The 14,602-nt window shown below is 31.2% G+C and overlaps 1 protein-coding gene across 1 annotated transcript in view; it reads right to left on the bottom strand.

Annotated features, from left to right (window-relative positions):
• The window catches only part of LOC132747521 (uncharacterized), a 14,023-nt gene extending 10,666 nt beyond the window's left edge, over nucleotides 1-3,357 (bottom strand). Inside the window, exon 1 of the mRNA XM_060736922.1 lies at nucleotides 3,117-3,357. The gene's annotated coding sequence lies outside the window, so the exon portion shown is untranslated. The remainder of the gene's footprint in view (nucleotides 1-3,116) is intronic.
• Nucleotides 3,358-14,602: the final 11,245 nt, after the last annotated feature.

Here is a 14,602-nt window from a genome sequence, read left to right as displayed (position 1 = left end):
GAAACAAGTTCTTGCAACTCAAGTTAATCACTATCGAGTCCGCTTCCTGGAACTAACAAATACTGGTGAAATAATAGTCTTGGCCCGAGCACGGCTCGAACCCATGTTCCCTGGGTTGACAGACAGACACCTGAACCACTGGGCCACCGCTATATCGTGTATGTATATATAATTAACATGTTTGTGTAAACGCTTGTAAAATTGATATGCTAAACATAATTATAGGAATCGATTTAACATTCGGTAACTGAGACTGTTTTTTCGACCAGTACCAATTGCTATGTAAATAGCTTTATTCAATATTTCATATTGTCTTTCTGTATTTGAAAAGCTCGGCAAACAAACGTAACAATGTGATCAATAGAACATAGGGAACGTAGCTGTAAAAATTAGAATTTTTTAGCCAAACCTCTCAAGCAAAGGAGTCTAAAACGATCATTCTCTGTTTTAAAACCAAATTCCAAAAGTATAATTTACGCGATCACGGTTTAACTACTGAGTCACGATGAACAAAACTTTGGAACGGCTCATTTATTTTGATGTTAATGAATAAGAAAGTATTGTAAATATATTATAAGAGGCATATGCTTCATCTTTTGATATTCTTATATCAACCTGCCCGGCTTCCATTTGGTCAGCCAATAGTATAGAACCTGGTCTCAGACTTGCGGTGATTTGCAGGCTGGTCCGGCTCTATACTTGTCATAAATGTTGGTCGTTTTCGGTTCAAACAAAATAAGGGTTTAAGCACTTGAATTTTCAAAATTAAATTACATTTTCATTATTTAAAACAATTATGCATGCTAAATCTTAAGAATTTTCCATTTGAAACGTTTTAGAGAAGTACATGTATTCTAGCTATTCCTTCTCAGTCAGGGGAATTTATTTTCTCACATAAATATTGTCAAGCCTCAAATGAATTTCTTATACAGCCCAAAGATCACTGTAGAGCTTCCTTACTCGTATTCTATTCTGGGCCAATGTCGGAGTGATTTTAAATATAATGGGATCAAAAAGATGGTTTCATTTTTCCATGTTTGAATTCGCTACCATTTTAAAAAATAGGTCCGTTTCCTTAGAATTTAACAGACCCGAATTAATGGTCCCTTTACATACTCCCACTTCCCTTGCCAGCATTAAAAACAAACTAACTAGCAGTGTATATTATTACATGTGCTGAATATCTGAATAATATATTCAAATGTCAAAAGGCAACATAAAAAAACACAACATACAGACAGGGAAAAAAACAATTATAGAAATATGCCACCATTATCTCTAACAAAATATCAACTAGAAATACGAGCCTTAATATAATATGGCAGTAATCTTTTTTTTATTACAAGGAATTACTCCTGAAAATAACTGTGGTACATTGTTACATGATTCATACTATAACACAATTCAAACAAAATAACACGAAGAAAATAAAATTTCACTTTCAAATTCAAGGACTTGTTATCCGAATAATTTAAGATGTTCATACGACAGTCTAGCTGTTATATGAGGTATAAAATATTTACATGTATATACATGTTACAAAGATGTTGTTTTATTTCACTGTATATTTTACATGTATATGTGCATATAACACAAATTTGTCACGTCATATATATCAATTTTAGACCAGAATCTAAATATGCAAAAATGCTAGAGACCGTGGAAAATACAATGTGTAATCAAAATATGTACAAAGTGGTTATAGCATAACATAAGTTTATTGATAAATCGTATCTTTTTAAACAAAATTTCGAACCCTTATATTGTTTGGTTTTATTAACCTGTCAATTACATACTGATTACACGGTCGATGCACACAGTATATTAATCTTCGGTAGATTTTCGGTAAGTTCCGTGAGATGTACGCTGTACGATGGAATTTAATTTAATTTGTATCTCTCAACAAAGTGTACTCAGCGTTATAGCGCAATAGGGTAAAGCACGAGTTTATACTCTAAGTGCCACACGTGTTTTAAGTTCCGAGACCGCGTAGGTCTATGTTTTTATTTTCTTATTAATACTTTCAACAATATTGGAGCTATATATGATTATTTTATGTTGTTCGTTTTGTTTTATTATGTTTTACTTAATTTTGTTATATCTATATTCTTTTTAAATAACATGTTTTAAGAATTCATGTTTAAAAATTAAAACGGATTTAAATCAATAAATGTCTTTTCAATGCTGTAAAACACACTACAAACTGTTCCATTAAAATATACGGCAAAAATAAAGAAAGAGTACTAAAACAATGGCAACAGCAAGGATCGAACCACAGACCTCTAATTTATCAGGCATTCTCTTAACCGACTGTACTATTGTGAATTAACGAAAACCTTCACATTAAGCTGGCGTGACTTTCAATCCATGACTAATATACTCCACATTAATTCTCGTAAACTACACGGACCAAACCGAAGTGGGATCGAATATTTAAATGAGTTCTATAATGTATGCATAATTGACAGGTCAATAAAATCAGACTATACTCATGAAATGAATAAAAACCGTTACGCGCTACCTGAACCGTTCTAGTTATTTTCAATTAACTATCAAATCATATGCTTCATATTCGAATATCGACAGTCTAGTTGCTACATGGTAGATATATGTGTGTTAGAATATGTGCCATGCGACTCTATTTTCACTGTTCGAAGGTAAAACATTAAGAAATTGAGACTACAAAATTTTATAGAAAGCTACCATATCCCTACATAATTTCACCCATTTTAGCAAGGGAAATCTATTTAACGTAAGGGTTATGTAAACGTTATACCGTTTGTAACGGTTTTGAACAGTTGACTTTTTTTAGTATAATTCCGTTTAAACTTTCAGCGCATTTTAAAATAGTCAGCAAAACGTTATTTCAAATATTATATATATAGATTGAAATATGTAAAAGCGTTTTGGAAAATGTCTGTTTAGTGTAGATATAATTATTTCCAATTTTCCATGTTTTTCACTATCTCTTACTGTGACTTTTCATTTAAGATGTACTCTAACGCACTTGCATTACTCATAATTATAATTGAATAATGAAGGTACATTCCTGATTTTTACTTATAGATAATACTATATATTTATGAATATAAATTAAAGTACATGTAATAACATACCATGTATTTTCCTATCCAATTTATTAGCCAGTCAAAAAGCAAAATCCTCACATATTTAAAGACATCAACACTAGGAATAAGAGCAACACGTATTTGTCAGGCGCTAGTCATCAGATCTTGTATCGGAACTCCAGTTATAGAACGTACACCGTATTCATGACTGTCCTTTAAATCGGCCTGCCTAGTGGTTATAGATTATGTACAGTGACTCATACGTTTTCCCGCTCTCTCTCTCTCGCTAGGCAGAAAATGTGGCCAGAAAATTCCAATATTTTCACAGAAAACTTCAACGGCTAAATCCGATACGCTATACAAACCATGAATATAGTTTGAAAATGTCACGCTCTGAAAGTAGTTTGAACTACTAAGTGGTATTCAGAGGGGTCAAGTTAAATAGGAATTGGTGAATAATTGATGAACTTTCTGAAGAATTATCTACAAACAATTCCAAGCAGATTTACGGTATATTGACTATCCGTTTTTGTTCATATATGCACACTATTAGTTTCCAAAGTTTGAAAAATTATTTTCGACGTATCAGCGAAATATTCCTAGTAAAAATTAAACAAACTTTCTCGCTGCCTTGATTTGAAATATATTGAAAGCGCATAAAATTAATTTTAAACACATAAATGTCCGAGGATCAAATATTTATTTATTGTAAAAGAAAACTTTTATGTTAAGATACATGTATGTTTTAACATGGACGCTGTCTTTTTGTGATGTACGTTTTAAATGGGACATGCACATTTTAAACAAATATTACCACAAGTAATGTGATGTTTGAGCTACTAACTGAGAACCATTTCTCAAACTTGTTAATTGACGCTAACTGCTAAAGGGCGCTCGAGAAGATGAGCAACAGTTCACGTCTATTTTTAGATGTGCTAATTAAATAACAAACACGCGGGATATCAAACACTCTATAGGTTTTACTTGTAATCAAATTTAACTTTGATTTCGACCGAAGGAAACTGTTTTTTTAACTACATGTTCTGTTCTATAGGCATTTATTGATAATGATCTCACCGAATTTCGTATTTTACAGAAATATAATGATAAAATAAGGATTTTTTTCTTCAATAATTGTTTTCCAAGTCAAGTCAAGTCAAGTCAAAAAACATTTTATTCTCTCATTTCACGTACAAACATGACATAATGGAGTAATAAACATGAATAAAGTATAATGAGGCTCAAATAGCAGTTAATTAACATACTAGCGAAAAATATAATAGAATTGTGCTTCCAGTTTTTAAGTACGTGGAGAGCCAAAACTGTTGTGTATATATATTACTAAAACATATTAAATAATAAAGAAAGCTAGTATTACATTCAAAGATATTGTTTCATTTTTTCCATAGTGTTATTGAATATTCAAGGGAGACCACTATGCTATTGAGTGCAAATGTGTTAAACAACGGTATTTTCCCTTGTCACACTGTAAAAAGATAACACATCATATTTAACAGAATTTATAAATCAAATTAATTGTTAAATTTTAAATAAACTTTATGCTTTCCAAATCATCACCTATTTACATTAAAATTATTTTATATGCAATAATTTCTTAACCTTTCCATTAATTAGCCACTTTATCAAAATCTTCTGGAAAAACAAAACAAAAACAACAACACCAACATAAGTTGGAAAAAAGGTTAATTAATTTTGATTTTATTTAAATTCTAAATAGTTTTCAAATATGCACAAGTCAGTGAACGTACATTTTTGTGGTATTTGATAGGTACCTGTCGCTGCATTGCATCGTCCGAACCTAGCCGCCCTCTATAAAGTCCAGTTTCCCCTTTAATATTAGCAAAAATTGTTTCATTACTGTTGTTACTGCTTAACTACGGTATAGAAGTTTCGATGTTTCTGGGATTTGGAGATGCAGCTATGGACCAATCGAATACTGTTTCAACGACACCCCCCCCCCTGCCCCAACATCCCACCGGGATGTCGTTTATTGAATAATTGAATTGATAAACGTCTTGTATACATGTACGTATATTATCATTCAAAGAAACATCAAAGAAAAAAAAAGAATATAATTTTGCTAAGCGGGATAACTCTTACGATCTTACGATTTCATCCGATTAACTTTGTACGAGTCGCATCCCTTGTAACTTTCTCATTATCTCATGAACTTGATAACCCAGGAGTTAAACTACAAACGATTATATTCATTTATATTGTTTAAATTAATACAAATAATATAAATACTTTCATAATCTAAACACAAAGAGCAATGTTTTAAAAGCAAGTCGAAAATGCAATAACAATGTAGCATATTACTGCCGATAAATAATAAAGGGAAATCATTGAAAGCCAAGTTTGAAAAAAAAATTTCCCGTGCGAGTAAAGTAATTTGAAAAGACTTCTTGATTCTTATTTCTAGCCCCACGATTCCATCCCTCATAGTGATTAAATCACTCTACGCTACTTTACTAATCTGGGGGAGTAACTAAACTTGATACTTCTTCCTAACTTATGTTGCCTGCCGTTGGCAGCAAATATTACCCGTGATCAAGATCAGCCGATAAAGCCGCACGGTCTGATCATGGTCATCACTGTTCGCATCTCAGTCAGAACCTTTAAATAAAAATCCCGAAAATGATGAATGGTATTGAAACGATTTAAAGATATTTTGCGCAGTAAGGGTCTATAATAGTAGTCATAGACTTATTCACTTTAAAGAAAGGTTTCTAATAGATGAAATATAATCATATCTTATATGGGTTGAATTGTATCATTTTGATAGGAAACACTAAAGTATGTAATAGTTATTTTCATAAAATTTAATATTTGTTTCATTTGTATAATTATATACCCAGGTACTTGCCCTTGATATACAATAATTTGATATGGCTATGAGTGACTTAACATTTAAAGGGATACTCAGACGAATAATGACAAATATAAGAAAATGATCTTATGCACTCAAATCACGCTCAAATGACATTTTTAAAGTCCCATGAATGTCTGTATAAATTCTATATACGAGGGATGATAAAAAATAAACCGAACTGGTACCGTCAATTGAAGATTTTTGATCATCCCTCGTATGTTGGGTTAAAAGCGTTAATTAATCTATGTATGTTGAACAAAATTAATACGCCGACAGAACAGTTTTAAAACAAGTCATGTGACTTGAACAAAGCCAGTAAGTTACAATACATATATTGTGGATATTGTATGAAGTTATCCATTTGACATGTTCTTTAACGCTTCCAGAGTTCACTGTGACAACTATAGTGAAATCTTATGTATGAAAAATTCAAAACGAAGAAATGAACATATTACCCGTGTCTCCACAATTGGCCCATTTTCCATGAGTATTCCAAATATTGCTATAAACAATACATTTCTAAATGTATTACATGTATTTGGATATTCTTATATAAAATTTTGACTTGAAATTTTTTTTATAAAATTCTAAGTGGTTTTGTATGAAAACCTATAATATATTATAATGTATAATAAATTTCTGTTTTAGAACTCTTTACGAGTATTACATGTATATGAAATGCTGAATGATGATGTATCTAGCAAAATTGCAACGACATCCGTATATAATACTTTCGTGATTTGTTATAATGTCTGATATGAAACTATATGAGTTACTTGAAATGTTCAGTGGTTTTGTTTCGTTATGCAGAATTTTATTGAAATTCCTACCATCATGCTTGTTCTTTTAAATTTAAATTAAAAAATTTACATCACATGAAAAAACAACAACAAAGAACCAAGAATAAATCCGAAAATATACAGCACAATGCCACTCTTATATTGTACATAAAAGATAAAAAATAATAACAAAAAATAATAACAAAAAATAATAACAAAAAATAAATACAAATAAATAAGATCTAAATAAATAGATAAATAAATAAATACATGAAATGAAATGAAATCAAATTAAATCAAATAACAAAAAAGACAACAACAAAAGAATGTTCAAAATTTCAAATAATTCTTCAACTAAGCACTAAAATGTGAACAGAAAATATTTAAGGTAATTTAGGAGACTCGAAAAACATTTAAGTGTATGTGTATGCATTAAATACGTAGTTAGCAAATCCATGATATATCAAATAACGCCATACCTGTTGCGCATCAAATACTCTTTAATAAAATAGCAAATGAATATTTATTTTTTACAGTTTCTTTCTTTATTTCAGTCTCATCTTTACATGTATACATAAAATTACATATTAAACGTTAAACACAAACATAAAATACACGAAAGTCATTCTAAAAGAATTACAAGAGACTATTTATTTTTACCTCTAAGGGAGACAACTCCGCAGTCCATATCACAGCAGTTACTGTTTTATGCACTGAGGAGTTTTCCCCCCTAGCTTCACAATTATCATTCTTTAAAAGGTTGTTGTATTTTAAAAAAAAATATGACCTCAATATATTCAAACTATTGCATGTTTTTCCTACAGAAGGTTACATTGTGGTACAATGAATAAAACGTTACTAAAATGTTTAAATGCAAGTGGTAAAAAGAAAAATTGACCATTATAAATAATTTAACCTTGGAAAATATGTCATTTATTACACTTGATACTTTACAATCTCAAAAAATTACTAACTTAAGTATATCAACGATTTGTTTCTTACATAATTTACGTGAAGACCTGTTTTATCCATACAATATATATTGGCTTAGTCAATGGATGTTTTATACAGAAGCAACATAATTATATTTGTCCGATATGTAATAAATATGACCATTAAAACTTATATAAGTCAATTAATGACATTTTTAAAACCATATCCTGCCAAATAATATTTACTAAGACTGTTTTATTATATATATATATATATTTTTTTCTTATACTGTCCAATTAAATTTATCTAGGACTATATAAACTATAAAATAGTATTCACTTTTGAAAAATTGATAACAGTGTGAGATCACAGTCTTAGTCTGGTTAAAATATTTATCTTAAAACCTACATTTCAGTAAAAAGATTCACCTATTATTCTTTTATATACAATGTACATATTTTAAATTAAAATAAAAACATATAAAAAGACACATCAGAAAAAGAGAGCAATTTGTATGTTCTTATATGTAAAGGAAAGTTACCCTTCTCTTAAGTATGTCAAAGCAGGTTTTGACAATATACCGTACACAACTCGTATTTGAGAATATAAAAATAAACTTCTCCATAGTTGTCATTGTGTGAAAATGTGGGTTTTTGACACTCACTTTTTCAAATAGATCTACACGAATATATTCATACATAAAACATTCCATTACAGCATGAAATTCACTTTCTACCTTGTCATTACAAAAAGGACAAAGCCTTTCATTTACTGGTAGGCGTTCATATCTACCTGTCTCTATTCTTAGTGATGCAGTTCCACATCTGAACTTAGCAAAAGCGGACCTGTGGCAACGCAGAAGTATGATTTTGCAATATTCCTCAGTTCCAAAAGTTGTCTTAAACTGCCTATATTTACGCAGTTTGTTGCCACCGACCCCGCTTCTACTTCTTTCACTTGTAACATTAACATTCCAATTTGCAATAAAACTTTGCATTGTTCTAGATTGAACTTTTTCTAACATAGCTTTTTTTGATACTATATTATCAATATTACAAAATTCTGTACATTCAAGATCACTAAAAATTTGTTTTGTTCTGAAACACCAGTTTTTACATCTTGTACTACCAACTGAATTAGCATACCTAAAAACTTTGTAGTTTATTCTGGACATAGGCATCATACATGGTCTGTGCCAAAAATTAGAAACACTTATCATCTGTCTACTGAAAGTTGGTTGCCAGCCCATATCACCTATCAGGGCTGCTGACGGAGAGAAACGGGGTGTCCTTAAGAAAAGACACATAGCACGGTGTTGAATTGAGTTAATACAGGAAAACGATTTGTTTCCCCATATAGCTGCTCCATATGCTACCACTGACCAAACCAACGAGTCAAATAACTTAGTAAAGACATTGTAAGGCAGTCCCCCAGAGACTTATATTTAGCTATTAAGAGACCTAAAGCTCGGCTGGCTGACTGAGCAACAAACTTTGCTGTGACGGAGTAGTCTAAATTCTCTTGAAGTGTTAAACCTAAGTATACACATTTTGGAACACATTCAAGATTATCTGGTCCACATTTAAAGACAAAATTGGTCCTATTTACATTATTTGGTCTATAATGCATTACATTGCTCTTTGTCGAATTAATTTTCATATGAGAGGCGCATGACCATTCACACAGAACATCTAACATACTTTGCAAATCTTCCTCAGTTTCAGCAATGAAAACAATGTCATCAGCATAAAGAAGTATACACAGCTTTTCTTCGCTTCCAATGTCAACACCTAGGCCTAATGCCTTTAGTCTCACAGCAAGATCGTTAACATAGAAATTGAATATACAAAAGGGCTATCATTTCAAAATGTTCCAATGGTATACGAAATGATACGTTAAGATGTATTTGTTCCAGCGCACGAATCTCGTTTCGTTTGTCTCACCTTTATCAACTGGATGTAAAACTTAGTTGCGTTCTTTTGACAGTTTCATATATTCCGCTCCGGTAAGCTTTACATTAATGTAGCTGATACATATCTAAGGAAAATGTAAGGATTACAACGTACATGGACTTGTTTGGTATGATTAAACCGCTTATGACGATCAATTAAAATAGGTCTTTTTTTATTAAATTTCGAACCTAAATATTGAAAAGATTTTGTTGCATCTGTATTATCTTTCTCAAAAGTTGGTTGCTCGATTTTGCAGTTTCCGTTGGTCAAAACTAGAAAAGATTAAAGAAATATCTGTTGTTTTGGTGTATTTTAACTGTAGTTTCCGTTAAGCATACATGCAATCGAGAATATATACATTTTGTATATCATTTTCCTTTAATGGGTTCCTATTAATCAACTATATACGACATTGGAAGGGTACTTTCATTTATTAAAGCCAAACGTTTTCTGTGTTTTTGATAAACTGGAGTCGATCTTTCCTATAAAATCTTTAAATTGTTCAAAATAACTTTCAAAGAACAGTCGTATGGCTAACATTGTACATTGACCGAAATCAATGAATGTGATCTATTTAAAATAAACAAGAGTAGTTGTTTCCCTTGAAAGGCAGTGGAAAAAATAAGACGCTGGTCTGTTGATTTATTTGTTTTATCTAATATAGCAATACAAATAAGACAAGAGAAAGCAGCAATATATATGTAAATGGCATCAGAATGATGAACCATACAACATCAACACTATGAATATGGGAATAACGCATTTTGATGACACTAACAGGTACGGTTTGAAACATTCGCAATGTTTTTGTAACATAGAGGACCATCTATTCTCTGATTTCTTAAATTCTTATACCAACATTTACAGTTGGAAGGATATAGTTTCACTTTAATTAAGTAATATAAAAATTCAAAGATTCAGTAATATAAATAAGTATACTTAAATATATCATCTTCCAATTGCGTATATCTACATTATTTCAATAAAAGATGTATGATGATAAGACATTGACTTTCTGGTCTTTTGAAAATATAATGCTTTCATGCCCACTTCACTCGCTGTCACACATGATGCTTAATTTACAAGATTTATGTTTTATTTGGCTTTTAAAAACATGAAAGATACAAACTGAATTATGCAGTTTAAACAACATTAAATTGTAGAAAACCAGCAATTACGTGAACCACATCAAAATAATGTTTATCATTTTGCAGATATTTATTTCTTATTTATTTATCAACAATAAACATTAAAATATTTCTTCCTTCTAAGTATCTGTATAGATTTAATTACATCCTGTGCTTAAAGTAAACATTGAAACTAAGTGCAAAGATTCTTTGATTTATTGTTGAATGAACTTCCTTTATATTATGTAATTAAATAACATTTTGCAGAATGTCAATTGGAAACAAAGTTTTCATCGGCAGTGAATAAATGTTTTTGATGAAGGAATGGGACGTTTTGTGAATTTCAAAAAAATATGAAAATTACATCATTAAAGTATTGATTCCCGACACATGGCTACATTATATATAAGATCGTAATCTTCCAGTAGAGCGGCCCATTACTTGTACATCTGTTATAAAGACTTGAGGATTTGCACACGGAAGCACAAGGTAGAAAACTGAATGCATTTTTGAATTCCTTGACAACAAATTTTGGTATTAATTGTCGCTAGAATACAGACTTGACAGCAAAAACTGACAACTTTAATAAGAGGCACGCTTTACCATACACAAATGGAGCCATTTAAAATATATCATTTACTCATCTTGGTTATACATTTCCCGAAACAAATTTGCCTTATAAGCATGGAAATAGAAAGAAAAGTTTGTGGATTCGAGCCGAAATGCACAGGAAATGAAACATACACGGACAGAAAAGACACTTCTTGCTGCCTCTATTGTGGATGTACCGATATCTGCTTGGAGAGAAACAATTGTTGCTGGGACAAACCTGGGAGAAGAAAACCTTTTATAAACAGCAAGCAGCAATGTCTACCAGCCAGGTACAAGCCGAAGGAGATTTCAGAGGATGTGTCTGTCGATTTTTATTACACACGACATATGTGTCCTGACACGTACAAAGACAACAAAATCAAGAGTCAGTGTGAAAATACCTTGCCAGACTCTCTTGAAGAAATCAGGCTTGTTTCTTCTGATGATGGGAAAATAGTATATAAAAATAAATACTGTGGACTATGTCATGGGGAAAAAAGTATCATACCATGGGGAATGAAGATTCCTGGAAATTTGAAATGCAAAAATATAAAGAGAATACCAAACAAAAATATAGAAGAATGGGGACAATATATCATTTCGAACTGTATAATTGTATTTAAAAGGCCAAGTGAAATTGATGTTCGAAGTGTTCTTTGCTTTGGCGAAACTAAGGTAATAAGACAATGCAATATTACAGGGGAATGGGATTTATATGACAGCGAACTTGATAATCTTTGTCTTAAGCAATCATGTAAGTATATAAACTAAATTTCCTTGTTTTTTGTTAAGGACAATTTTTCTACTCATATATCATAAGTAAGTTCTTGGTAAGGTCTATTTTAATCAACCGCGCAGTCTGATCAGGATCCATGCTGTTCCCTTACCAATTCTAATACAAGTAGAGAAACTGATAGCGAAAAGCATGGATCCTGATCAGACTGCGCGGATGCGCAGGCTGGTCTGGATCCATGCTGGTCGCAAACGCACTATGTTGCATGGTTTTATCATGAAGCGGCTCATATTATTATCATTTCTATTTCACTATCATTTCCATTTATTTCCTACAGCATCCGTCATTGTCAGTCAACAACAAGAGTTGTACAGTAATCCGTATTGTTACCTTTGCAACAAGATGACGAACCAAACGGCTTGTTATAATACATTTGCTGAAAGATCTAAAACTTCTTTTACAACTTTGATTAATTTTGACAAATGGATCTGGGCAACTGATAAGCTATACGACCCATACATTGGACCTTGTAAGAATGACGAAATTATGGATACGTTCTTTGTAAGTCTTTTTAAAGTTCTTTTGCCTAAATGTTTTCAAAAAATAAAACATTATAATTGGATATTTTCAAGAAAACAAACATAAGCTAAACAATACACACTCACACACGCGCACGCACACGCGCACGCGCACGCGCGCATACACACACACACACACATACATACATACATACATATATATATATATATATATATATATATATATATATATATATATATATATATATATATATATTTATAAAAGACAATAAAGCTATATTACTTCTTGATGATATAACGTCAATACAGCAAACTGATTTGTTTTAAGTTATAAGTTGAAGGCATACATAATAACGGCATGTGCCTTATTATTGACAGATATTCTGATGTACACATTAAAAATCAAAGGTTTCCATCTTTCTTAATTCAGTACTAACATATTGTTTCAGGGTCGTTGCCGGCGTCTGTTTTGTCCAATGTTTTCTGTTCCGATTCATAGTAAATGTATTACAGTTTTATATTTCGGTCAATGCGCATCATTGGTCATGAGATTGGTATCTGAAACTTACGTTAACAAGTCTGAAGATGTTATGAAGATTGTTGACTCCGCTGTAATGCAGAAAACACTTTGGTTAAGTAAATGCTTTGCGTGCTCAAAAAGCGTTTATCGGAAAATATCAAACGAAACGGATGTTTACGTCGGTGTTTGTCTTCAAGAGACTAAAAATTGTCCTCTTGAATATATCTGGACCAAAACAAGACAAGAACTAAAGATTACTTCTATACAAGTGTTTTACTTCACGGAAAAAGAGTTCATATTCAATTGTACACCAAGAATGACAAATTTGAATCTTCAAAGTATGAAATTCTGAATCTCGAGTTTGAACCCAATACTCTTTGCCGACCACTTACAGAAGAAACGCAGTTATGTTCAAGTGTACAGCTAACTCTTGCAGAATACAAGACCGTCATTAGAACACATATAAACGCTGAAAAACTTATTTTCACATCAAATGAGGCTGGTACCAATGACACAGAATTCATGTGCTGCCAAAATTACATCATCTCAAGTCAGTCTAAAGAAACCAAGGCAAATGGGCCGGACTATGTGGTGGTGACGGTGGCATTTCTCTCACTTATTCAGTTCTTTGCAGACTTTTAAAAGTATATAAAGCTGTTTATCTGCTGACAGTATTAATGTTATTATCTAAAAAAGAATACATCTAAAATGCTTGTATAAAAGTTATATAGTTGTATAATGTCTTAAAAGCGAATTGCATGTGTATTAAACATAGCTAAACGGTTAAAAAACTACTTTGAATTACAGCCCGGAACATTCCATTCTGTTTACGTTCAATATCTATGTCAGTTAAATAACAGAGACATTTTATGCTACAACTTTTTCAAAAACCTACCATAAGATTATGAAAAAATATGATTTACTGTTGATAAAAATTAATAAACATATTTCATAAGATAGATATAGGTTCTAAATATCTTTTTTTTGAACCACGTTTAAGGCCCACGTTTATTTTAAGAAAAGAATACAAGAATACAAAAACATGATAACTTTAGCATTTACATTGATACGTAGATAATTAAAATCAATTTATTTGTTATGCTTTTGGTCAGGTATTATATCAGAATATTTTAGACATTTTAAAAAGTAAAGAGGTTCATTTAAATATATGCTTTTAAATATCATTATAAATAAACAAAACAATTAAAAAGAATGTAGCATTAAAGATTTGATAATTATTTTCTCAGTTGCATTTCAGCAATGACACGTATACACATGTTCTTAATGTAATAAATCTTTTTTTCTATCGGTTTTGGCTTATTTTATGTTTGTAAAAATGTGTTCATATTGTATGTTGTAACACATGTCACTATAATTAACAGTTTCTATATACCTATATACTATGATTGTTCTGTTCTGTTCTTATACTAAACTTGATTAGAACTACGTTGGGACATATTTAGTGAT

This window comes from Ruditapes philippinarum, unplaced genomic scaffold (assembly GCF_026571515.1).
Source record: "Ruditapes philippinarum isolate M1 unplaced genomic scaffold, ASM2657151v2 ctg646_1_1_1_1, whole genome shotgun sequence".
Classification (NCBI taxonomy): Eukaryota; Metazoa; Mollusca; class Bivalvia; order Venerida; family Veneridae; genus Ruditapes; species Ruditapes philippinarum.
This window is presented reverse-complemented; position numbering and strand designations above follow the sequence as displayed.